At 49.5% G+C, this 9407-nt stretch overlaps 1 long non-coding RNA gene across 1 annotated transcript in view; it reads right to left on the bottom strand.

The window, feature by feature from the left end:
• Window positions 1-3297: 3297 nt before the first annotated feature.
• LOC107182729 overlaps window positions 3298-9407 on the bottom strand; it is a 13102-nt gene continuing 6992 nt past the window's right edge. The window contains exons 2-3 of the long non-coding RNA XR_001513460.1: window positions 6188-6299; window positions 3298-3388 (exon numbers count right to left, since the gene is read on the bottom strand). This is a non-coding gene — a long non-coding RNA (uncharacterized LOC107182729). The remainder of the gene's footprint in view (window positions 3389-6187; window positions 6300-9407) is intronic.

The raw sequence follows: 9407 nt of genomic DNA on the forward strand, positions 1-9407 counted from the left end.
AGGTGTGTCCCGGAGGAGTGGGCTGTGTGCCCACCGGAGGCTGCCTGGTGGTGTGGGAGGGCAGACCCTCAGGGTCCGATTCTGGTGGGAAGAGGGCCCCTCCCTTCCTCTCTGAAATAAATAAAAATGTTTTTTAAAGATAGAAAGGAATAAGACGTGATTATATATTTAATATGCCGGGACAGGGAGAAAAGCTAGAAGGGGACGCAAGGTTACAGGTAGAACCAGGGCTGCCTTTTGTGGGAGCACCGGCTGGAGTCACACTTTTCCCTGAAGCTTTCTCTTCCCAGCTGGAGCTGAAACAGGGATCACAGTTCACCAGACGAGGGGGGAGCCCAGCGGAGCCTGGGCCGTGCTGGGCCACCATTGTGAACGCGGCTGGGCGGCCGAGCGTTTCCACAGCTGGGCTGTGTCACAACGCAGTTGTTTGCCCTGAATACCATCTCCCCCTTCCCTGCCTTGAGTGGGCGCCAATGACCATCGAACGACGTGGCCCTGTATTGCTTCATTGTCTTCTCTTCAGAGGGCCTGCGATCTGTTGCCCAATCCAGTGGTGTTTGCCTTCAGCGCCCTCCTGGGATTGCAGCCCCGAACCCCCTCTCTGACTCTACCCGCTGCCATCCACAGCCTCAAGCGCTGCCACCCATCTCTAGGGCTTCTGGGCCCTGGCACTGCCCGTTCCAACTGCCAGGAACTCCAAATGCAGCCCCTGTTCCAGCCTCGGTGGCCCCCTGCCCACGGCACGGGCGCTCACCCAGCGTGGACCTCAGATGCCCCCACCCACCTCTGTCTCACATCAGAGCCCACTCGGAAACTACCTCTGGTGCTGGGATGCCCTCAGCCCTCCTGAATTGTCACCCTTGTTGGTACTCAGACAGCTTCTGAGACTCCTACCGCTCCACGGAATTCTCCTCCACGGTGCTGGTCCGGAGTAGCGCCTGGGGGCGGCCTGGCTGAAGCGCTGGGAACGTGGGACGTTCCTAAGTCTCATACCCTCCCGCCGGCGTGGGATGCTCCGACCGACCATCGGAGGGTCGTCATGCGAATTCAATAAGATGATCCATGAAATGCTCCTAGCACAGAGCCAGGCCCACAGTAAGGACTCGCTTAAGATGAAACCATCATTGTTATCTAAGTGTACAGTTTCCATGATTCTGATTCTGATTACTTGTAAATCCTCACCCCAGGATATTTTTTCCCAGTGATTTTTAGAGAGAGAGTTGAAAGGTGGGGGAGAGACAGAGAGAAACATTGATGTGAGAGAGACACATCGATTGGTTGCCTCCCGCACGTGCCCTAACCAGGGGTGGGGATCAAGCCTGCAGCCGAGGTACGTGCCCGTGACCGGAACCGAACCCAGAACCCTCAGTCCCAGGGCGGACGCTCTATCCACTGAGCCAAACCGGCGAGGGCTGATTCTTATTATTTCAACATTTACTAAGAATCCACCATGGGTCAGACACTGGATTAGGAATTCGAAATACCATGACCACTCAGACACAATTCCTTTTGTGAGCAGCTCACAATCCATCAAGCAAGACAGACTGCAGTAACACAATGGGATGTTAACCATGTCCTAACATAGTTAACACTGTTAACAATTGCAGCCCGGCCAGTGTGGCTCAGTGGTTGAGCATCGACCCATGAACCAGGAGGTCACGGTTTGATTCCCAATCAGGGCATGTGCCTCGGTTGTGGGCTCGATCCCCAGTAGGGGGCGAGCAGGAGGCAGCCGATCCATGAATCTCATCATGGACGTTTCTATCTCTCTCTCACCCTCTTTTCCTCTCTGAAATCAATAAAAACATATTTAAAACAAAACAAACAAACAAAACAATTGCACACGCTAGTGGCCTCACAATCGATGCAGGGAAATGAGACGGACAGGAGTTAGATGATGTCCCGGTTTCCAGCCATTAGTGGTAGAGCCAGGATTCGAATCCAGTGAATCTAAAACCAAAGCTGACACTCCTTCTGCCGCCCGCTCCCACCTTTCCGCAGCCGCGTCTCCTTCCACAAGATGTGTTTGCCCGGCTGTTTATATGTAATGCTCATGCTCTATTTACATATGCTCCCGTTCCCTCATTTCATCAGCACCGTCTTGCTGAAGGACGCCCAGGGTGTACTGTAAACTCTGTCATTTCCTATTTATAGCCTGGCTCTCGCTGCACACGGCCCGCTGCTCGGGGACGTGACATCCATGCTGTGCCTCCTGCGAGGACAATGTGGGCTGGGTGCCAGGCCCTCCTTTAGGAGTCATCATTCCAAATACACAGCCCGGCCGGCGTGGCTCAGTGGTTGAGCGTTGACCTAGGAACCAGGAGGTCACGGTTCGATTCCCGGTCAGGGCACAGGCCCGGGTTGCAGGCTGGATCCCCAGTAGGGGGTGTGCAGGAGGCAGCCGAACAGTGATTCTCTCTCATCATTAATGTTTCCATCTCTCTCTCCCTCTCCCTTCCTCTCTGAAACCGATAAAACTATATTTAAAACACACACACACACGCACACAATGTAGTGTGCAATCATAACCTTCACCGTAGAATAATTAACTTTATACTCCACTCTGGTTACTTCCTTGGTGTACATAATAATTAGACAGTTTCCTCTAGCTGTTTCGTGTGGGTTTGTGTGTTTTTTTTTGTAGCTGTAACTAAGGACGGACAGGAGCAGAGCAAGGACGAAGGCCTGGGTGCAGAAGGCCACCAGGCCAGACAGAACAGACAAAACTGGGAAAACAAAGACCCGGCCCCCAGGGAACCTCTCCTACCCTCGCACGGCGTGGTCTTGTGGGTTAGTCCCCCTCACATTTCACGCCACCGCTTCTGTGGTTTGGACCCTCCTCGATCTTTCCTCCCCTGGCTTGTCCCTAGCCACGCGACAGAACCCCTTAGAGGGGGGGTGAGTAGACCCCCTTGGAGGGGAAAGAGGGATGGAACAACGGCCTCATTCAACTCCTAGGTGGGGCTTGGCACCACCACTCCCTTAAGCATGACCACCTCGAGATAACATCTGGGCCTGGTTGGGTCTCAGCTCCAGGCCCAGAGAAGCAATAAAACCAGAAAGTGATGTCATCGCGGACGCCAGGACCGGCTGCGTGACTAATGACCCCTGAGAGAACACACCTGGGGAGCAGATGCGTATCTGTTGAGACCCTCCTCCCCTTGGGGCCTCCCCTAAAATCTCAGTCCTTAAAAGCCCTTAGGACAGAGGACCCAGCCGGCTGTCCCTCTCAAGAGCACCCCCCACCCCTCCATTCCCCACTCCCCCTCTCTTCCCAGGCATGGTACTTACCTTCACCTTCCTCTCTCCTAAGCCCCAAGGGCCCTTCTTCCGCCTCTAATTTTTTCCTGAGCCCATTTCTTCCACGGATCACTTCTTCTAACTGTGACTTCAGAGAGGAAGGGAGAGGAGAGAGAGAGAGAGAGACATCAGTGATAAGAGAGAATCCTTGATCCGCTGCCTCCTGCACGACCCACACTGGGGGGGATCGAGCCTGCAGCCCGGGCATGTGCCCTGACCGGGAATGGAACCCTGACCTCCTGGTTCCTAGGTCAACGCTCAACCACTGAGCCACGCCGGCCGGGCCCACAATTCCACTAACACTCCAGTTTTGTTTGGTTTAAATGAAACCTTGTGCTTTTGAGACCTGTGCTCCCGTTGACTGTGTCATCCAGGGGAGGCAGAAAGGCAGCATTTGGGAAGCAGTTGACATCTGTGAGAAGCCAATGCATCGCTTCTGTTTGGTTTATGCAGACCAAAGCCCAGGCCCTTGAATGGGGAAAACAGCTCAGTGGGCCTGTTCCCTGAAGGAGACAGACGCCTGTTCTAATCTCGCCGTCCTGCGAGGTTTGGCCACCGACCGGTTAGGCCCCAGATGATGCCTTTATCAACCAGATGTCAGGTAGAGCGCCTTGTGTGAGGGTTTCAATCCCCAAGGAATGCCTGCAATTCGTGAATAAGACGATCGCTATTTTAAACAGCCTGTGGTTGGTCAATCATTATCGCAGATACGGATAACAGATTCAATAACAACTTAGCTTGAGAATCAAGCAGGATCCGGGTGCTCAACGTATTGCATTTCCAAAGGAGATCTGGGTCCAAGGGACTTTGGGGGAAACGCAGTGATGTCTGGCTGTGTGTTTGGTTTGGAAGTGGCCGGAGTTCTCGGGATAAAATGTAACCTTTCTGCTTCTACATCCTGTTTCTCTCTGCGCCTCTCGCCGGCTTGTTCTTCTCAGGCCTCCACCCTAAGCTGCCTCGGTGCCACCGGCCTTCTGGGGTTGTTTTAAAATTTTTATCTTGATTTAGGTAATTTTTAGACGTGCGTGAAAGTTGCAAGAGTGATACAAAAATTCTCACATACCCTGCCCCCAGATTTCCGCAGATGTTAACATTTTACCAAGTTTGCTTTCTTTCTCTCTGACTCTCCTCTCTCTCTCTCTCACTCTCTCTCTCTCTCTCTCTCCACCAGCGGTTCTCAACCTGTGGGTCGCGACCCCTTTGGCGGTCGAACGACCCTTTCATAGGGGTCGCCTAAGACCATCCTGCATATCAGATATTTCCATGGCAATTCATAACAATAGCAACATGACAGTGATGAAGTAGCAACGAAAATAATGTTATGGTTGGGTCACAACATGAGGAACTGTATTTAAAGGGCCAGAAGGTTGAGAACCACTGCTCTACACACACATGCACACACACGCACAAGCACACACGCATGCCACTGGCTCTTTAGCGGGGTCCTTGCTGTTACAGAGCTATGGAAGGACAACTCCTGTCAACAGTGGGTTTTCTTCTTTGCTTTGGAAGTAAAGCTGATGTCTCCAGGTGGCCAGGCAGCCTCTTCAGCTTCCAGAAACTCCAGTAGGGACAAGAGCACACCCAGCTGTTTCCAGATCCTGGGTTCCCAGCCCGGGACTGATTCCCAAGCCTCGATTCCCTGCAAACTGTGCGGACCTAATGTCCTCCGGTCCAGATGGAAGACCTCAAACAGTCACCCGCCCGGCTGTGTGCTCAGTGGTTGATGCTGCTGCTGCTCCTTTTAAAAAAATATATGTTTATTGCCAAAACCGGTTTGGCTCAGTGGATAGAGCGTCGGCCTGCGGACTGAAGGGTCCCGGGTTCGATTCCGGTCAAGGGCATGTACCTGGGTTGCGTGCACTTCCCCAGTGGGGGATGTGCAGGAGGCGGCTGATCGATGTTTCTAACTCTCTATCTCTATCTCGCTCCTTTCCTCTCTGTAAAAAATCAATAAAATATATTTAAAAAAAATAAAATATCAGTAATCAGTTTGGCTCAGTGGATAGAGCGTCGGCCTGCAGACTGAAGGGTCGCAGGTTCGATTTCAGTCAAGGGCAGGTACCTTGGTGGCGGGCACATCCCCAGTGGGGGGCGTGCAGGAGGCAGCTGATCGTTGTTTCTCTCTCATCGATATTTCTAACCCTCTATCCCTCTCCCTTCCTCTCTGTAAAAAAAAAATCAGTAAAAATATGTTTTTAAAAAAATAAAACAAAACAATCACCCATCCACTCATTTCGGCCCAAATATGGTGCGACAGCGTGGCCGGGGACACAGGCCCCGGCTGTCAGGGGAAGGTTTACCGACGTCAGCACTTCTCTGCTCCCAGGAACAGAACGGGAGCCCTAAATATTTACAGAGGCGGAGACGGTGCCCGCTGTGCAGGGATTTCTGGTTGACTCAGCGGGGTTTTTTTCCTTCTAGGTTTACACTGAAGCTATAGTATGGCCAAACAAATGATGAAAAATGAGAAATGTGTTCAACAGGCTGTTTGGACAACAGAAGAGCTGGCTCATCTGGCCCATCTGGGGGCATTTTTAGTCCCATCTGTTCATCTCAGCTTCACATCCACCCTTTCTTCTGTCTTATAATATTCGGGCTTGTAGGGGCATCTCTCCTGCTTCCCTGAGGCTGAGTGAGTAACCGTGCCTGAAAAGTATATATCTTTTTCTTTTGGTTGTATGTTACATTAACGTGACCACTCTCCATTGTGTTCATGTTTCACTAAAATATTTAGACTTAAAAAAAAACACACCTCCCTTTTCGAAATTGTAAAAAGAATGCACGGCTGTTATACAAAATGCAAACATTCAGAAATGCATGCAGCAAAAAGGGAAACTTGTCCCCCCCCCACTCCAAGTCCCACACCCCGGAGGTAATTTGGAACCTGTACTGGGAACAGAGTCGGGAGTCAGATGGCCTGGGTGCCCGTCCCAGCTCTGCCACTCTTCTTGGACCCTGGGCAGGTTATTGACGTCCTCATGCCTCAGTCTTGTCATCTGCAAAACGGGACAACAATGCTACCATCAAGGGATGGTCGTTGGTGCCAATTCAGCACCAACAGGAATCCCACTCGGGGTGCGGCGAAGAAGGAAACTATATTTAGTGCAAAAAAGCTCAATTCTGCCCAGCCCAGGTGGCTCAGTGGTTGAGCGTCAGCCTATGAACCAGGAGGTCACGGTTCGATTCCAGGTCAGGCACATGCCTGGGTTGTGGGTTCGATCCCCAGTGTGGGCCATGCAGGAGACAGCTGATCAATGATTCTCTCTCATCATTGATGTTTCTACCTCCCTCTCTCTTCCCCTCTGAAATCAATACAAATATATTTTTTAAAAGAAAAGAGAAAAAGGGAGGGTGGTTGAAACAGCCAGTAAAAACATGTGGCTCTGAAATCAATATATATGTTTTTTTAAAGGCCATGCACAAAATTTGCAGAGCATTTTTTAGGCATACTTAATTCAGACGGAAAGAAATAAAACAACATAAAAAGACACTAAATGGCGGCGTAAAGCCGGAAATGTCACTTAGGACTCTAGAGATGTCCTCGCTTTGCACTCCGAGAAATATTGCCTAATTAATGACACCTGGTACGTACCAAAATATCGTATGAAAGGCACTCATATCCATCCCCGGGCGACGTCTGTTTCGTGCTCAGGGACATTACACAAAGGTCTAGTGCATTTGTCATCGCCCTTATAAAATGAAACCTTTTTTTATCGGTTCACTCCGCGAGCTGGTCCTCATTTTCCTCTTCCCGTGTGAAATATTCCTGCCCTGGCTGGTGTGGCTCAGTGGATAGAGCGTTGGCCTGTGGACCAAAGGGTCCTGGGTTCAATTCCGGTCAAGGGCACATACTTGGTTACAGGCTCCGCCCCTGCCCAGGCATTAGATGGGTGAGTTAATTAAATGTCTGAGCAAATAGAGCAGACTATACTATACGTATTTTAAGCTGATAATGTTGCATGGCCCGTGAATGAGGTTATAAATATCCCATGGGCCAGCCAGCGTGGCTGAATGATTGCAGGAGGTTGCAGTTCAATCACGGTTCGATTCCCATGTCCAGGTTGCTGGCTCAATTCCCAGTGTGGGCTGTGCAGGAGGCAGCCGATCCATGATTCTCTCTCATCATGGATGTTTCTCTCTCTCTCACTCTCCCTTCCTCTCTGAAATCAATAAAAATATATAATAATAAAAATAGATTAAATGAGCTATTACACGTCAGGCGCCTGGATTAGTGCTTGACATATAATAAGCCCTTGGTGTGTGTTAGTTATTGTTCCTAGTGGTGGGAATATTATAAACACATACCTGATTAATTAGGAGATGGGATTAGCTACTGTAACAGAAACCCCAAACGGCAGTCGCTCAGATAACAGAGAAGTTTCTCTCTTTTTCTGGAAGCGGCTGGAGGAGTGGGGCAGTCAGGGAGTTGCTGGTCTACCTCCACTCTTTTAGAAGGTACCCTCCACGCCCAGCTGGCATGGCTCAGTGGTTGAGCATTGACCTATAAACCAGGAGGTCACAGTCCAATTCCCAGTCAAGGCACATACCCAGGTTGTGGGTTCGATCCCCAGTGTGGGCCATGCAGGAGACAGCTGATCAATGATTCTCTCTCATCATTGATGTTTCTACCTCCCTCTCTCTCTCTCTCTCTCTCTGAAATCAATAAAAATATATTTCAAAAAACCAGCTCAGTTCTGATCCAGCACAGCTGTGAGGCAGCCCACGACCAGGCCCCTCTCTGTATAGACAGCTCTGTGCTGCTTGGCTCCTCCTTGGTCTGCTCAGCCTGGGAAACAGTCCTCCCTCTTTGGTGGAAAGGGAAAGTGCGCCTCCCCTGGGAGCTGGTTTACAGAGAGAGAGAGAGAGAGAGAGAGAGAGAGAGAGAGAGCGAGATCCCTGCCCCTGGTTCCTGTTGGTCTGTTGTCATGCAAATGAGGACTTCATATCTTCAAAGTTTGATTGGTTCAACAGGCACTTTCCTGGTCAGAAGGGAGCTACTCTGATTGGTCGGTGAAGATGTTGAGGGGGCACCTCCTATTGGCTGGGGAAAGAAAGCCTTCCTTGGTCCTATTGGTTGGAATAGGATGCCAGGAGCTCCTTTATAAGGGCTGCTGAGCTGGCAGAATCTCAGTTCAGGCAGGCAGCTCAGTGCAGGCTTCTCCCTGAGGTGCAGTTGGCGTGAGAGGCCGTCATAGAAATGGCTGCGAGGGTCCGTTTTTTAAACTTTGAGTCCACTTGGTCACCCTTTTCAGTAGGTGCCTTCTTTCCCAGGGTCCATAGCAGCCACCTCACAGGGTTAAATGAAGATTAAATGAGCTGCATGGCTGGCGTGGCTCCGTGGTTGAGCAGCGACCTAGGAACCAGGAGGTCACGGTTCGATTCCCATGTCCAGGTTGCTGGCTCAATTCCCAGTGTGGGCTGTGCAGGAGGCAGCCGATCCATGATTCTCTCTCGGCACTGATGTTTCTACTTCACGCTCCCTCTCCTTGCCTCTCCAAAATAAATAAAAAAATATATATTTTTTTAAAAAGGAAGCGTGATACTGATATAAGAATAGACATATATATCAATGATATAGGATTGAGAGTCCAGAAAGTAACATTTGCATTTATGGTCAACTGATTTTTAACAAGGGTACAGGATGATTCTATGAGAAAGAATAATCATTTTAACAAATGGTGCTGGAACAACTGGATATCCACATGCAGAAAAAGTGATAAATGATAAATAAAAGTTAACTCAAAAAAATACATGCCATTTTCAAAAAAACAACTCAACACATTGACTGAGGAGAATAATGGATAAGACTGAAGATAAATATGGGAGCTGGAAATTTAAGCCAATGTGTGCTTCCAGAACACAGTAAGAAAGGACAGGGAGGGAATGTATAAAAGAAACTTAGTTATGTTGACTAGATTCAGAAGTTTTGAACTCATTTAACAGGATTTCTGTAAATAATAGCAGAGAGAATAGAGCAGAAAAGATAACAAATGAAATAAAAGCAGAAAACTTCCCAGAACCAAAGAAAGATATACATGTTCCAATTCAAAGAATCTAAATACATACGAATTTTCAGTATTCCAAGGAAACTTTTAAAAATCATA

Source organism: Myotis davidii, unplaced genomic scaffold (genome assembly GCF_000327345.1).
Source record: "Myotis davidii unplaced genomic scaffold, ASM32734v1 scaffold174, whole genome shotgun sequence".
Classification (NCBI taxonomy): domain Eukaryota; kingdom Metazoa; phylum Chordata; class Mammalia; order Chiroptera; family Vespertilionidae; genus Myotis; species Myotis davidii.